The sequence below is a fragment of the Arachis duranensis genome, chromosome 6, assembly GCF_000817695.3.
Source record: "Arachis duranensis cultivar V14167 chromosome 6, aradu.V14167.gnm2.J7QH, whole genome shotgun sequence".
Classification (NCBI taxonomy): Eukaryota; Viridiplantae; Streptophyta; class Magnoliopsida; order Fabales; family Fabaceae; genus Arachis; species Arachis duranensis.
Window position 1 is genome coordinate 18,384,525 of NC_029777.3, and position 2,295 is coordinate 18,386,819.

Genomic DNA, 2,295 nt, shown 5'->3' on the forward strand with positions numbered 1-2,295 from the left:
ATCTCAATCCCTGCCATTGGAGCAAACAATTTTGAGCTGAAGCCTCAACTAGTTGCTCTGATGCAATAGAACTGCAAGTTCTATGGACTTCTATCAGAAGATCCCTATCAATTTTTAACTGAATTCTTGTAGATCTGTGATACTGTTAAGACTAATGGAGTAGATCCTGAAGTCTACAGGCTCATGCTTTTCCCTTTTGCTATAAGAGACAGAACTAGAACATGGTTGGACTCACAACCTAAAGATAGCCTGGACTCTTGGGATAAGCTGGTCACGGCCTTCTTGGCCAAGTTCTTTCCTCCTCAAAAGCTGAGCAAGCTTAGAGTGGATGTTCAGACCTTCAAGCAAAAAGATGGTGAATCCCTCTATGAAGCTTGGGAAAGATACAAGCAGTTGACCAAAAAGTATCCTTCTGGCATGCTTTCAGAGTGGACCATTTTAGATATATTCTATGATGGTCTATCTGAGCTTTCTAAGATGTCACTGGACCATTCTACAGGTGGATCCATTCACCTAAAGAAAATGCCTACAGAAGCTCAAGAACTCATTGACATGGTTGCAAATAACCAGTTCATGTACACTTCTGAAAGGAATCCTGTGAATAATGGGACGCCTCAGAAAAGGAGAGTTCTTGAAATTGATGCTCTGAATGCCATATTGGCTCAGAACAAAATGTTGACTCAGCAAGTCAACATGATTTCTCAGAGTCTGAATGGATGGCAAAATGCCTCCAACAGTACTAAAGAGGCATCTTCTGAAGAAGAAGATTATGATGCTGAGAACCCTGCAATAGCAGAGGTGAATTACATGGGTGAACCCTATGGAAACACCTATAATTCCTCATGGAGAAATCATCCAAATTTCTCATGGAAGGATCAACAGAAGCCTCAACAAAGCTTTAATAATGGTGGAAGAAACAGGTTTAGCAATAGCAAGCCTTTTCCATCATCTTCTCAGCAACAGACAGAGAATTCTGAGCAGAGCCCCTCCAGCTTAGCAAACATAGTCTCTGATCTATCTAAGGCCACTTTAAGTTTCATGAGTGAAACAAGGTCCTCCATTAGAAATTTGGTGGCACAAGTGGGTCAACTGAGTAAGAAAATCACTGAAACTCCTCCTAGTACTCTTCCAAGCAATACAGAAGAGAATCCAAAAAGAGAATGCAAGGCCATTGATATAATCAATATGGCCGAATGCATAAAGGAGGAGAAGGACGTGAATCCCAGTGAGGAAGACCTTCTGGGACGTCCTCTGAACAAAAAAGAGTTCCAAACTGAGGAACCTAAGAAATCTGGAGCTCACCTAAAGACCATAGAGATTTCATTGAACCTCCTTTTACCATTCATGAGCTCTGAGAACTATTCTTCCTCTGAAGAGGATGAAGATGTAACTGAAGAGCAAGTTGCTCAATATCTAGGAGCCATCATGAAGCTGAATGCCAAGTTGTTTGGTAATGAGACTTGGAAAGGTAACATGGGTTCAGCAAACTCTACCTCAAAAGAAACAAGATCCTGGTAAATTCTTAATATCCTGTATCATAGGCACCATGACCTTTGAGAAGGCTCTATGTGACCTGGGGTCAGGTATAAATCTTATGCCACTCTCTGTAATGGAGAAACTGGGGATCTTTGAAGTACAAGATGCAAGAATCTCATTAGAGATGGCAGACAAGTTGGTGCACGAAATTGTGATCATCAATGGCGCCATCAACATGGTACGCTCAATTGCAATCTCAACTCTTTATCAGAACTTCGCACAACTAACCAGCAAGTGCACTGGGTCGTCCAAGTAATAAACCTTACGCGAGTAAGGGTCGATCCCACGGAGATTGTTGGTATGAAGCAAGCTATGGTCATCTTGTAAATCTCAGTCAGGCGGATTCAAATGGTTATGGAGGATAAATGATAAATAAAACATAAAGTAAAGATAGATATACTTATGTAATTCATTGGTGAGAATTTCAGATAAGTGTCTAGAGATGCTTTGTCCCTTCCGTCTCTCTGCTTTCCTACTGTCTTCATCCAATCCTTCTTACTCCTTTCCATGGCAAGCTGTATGTAGGGTTTCACTGTTGTCAATGGCTACCTCCCATCCTCTCAGTGAAAATGTTCAACGCGCTCTGTCACAGCACGGCTATTCAGCTGTCGGTTCTCATCATGTCGGAATAGAATCCATTGATTCTTTTGCGTCTGTCACTAACGCCCAACAATCGCGAGTTTGAAGCTCGTCACAGTCATTCAATCCTTGAATCCTACTCAGAATACCACAGACAAGGTTTAGACCTTCCGGATTCTC

The 2,295-nt window shown here is 41.8% G+C and overlaps 1 non-coding gene across 1 annotated transcript; it reads right to left on the reverse strand.

Annotated features, from left to right (window-relative positions):
• Positions 1-315: 315 nt before the first annotated feature.
• Positions 316-419, reverse strand: LOC127740344 (small nucleolar RNA R71). The gene has a single exon (XR_008001023.1). It is a non-coding gene; the product is annotated as a small nucleolar RNA R71 (small nucleolar RNA).
• Between the last annotated feature and the right edge of the window lie 1,876 nt (positions 420-2,295).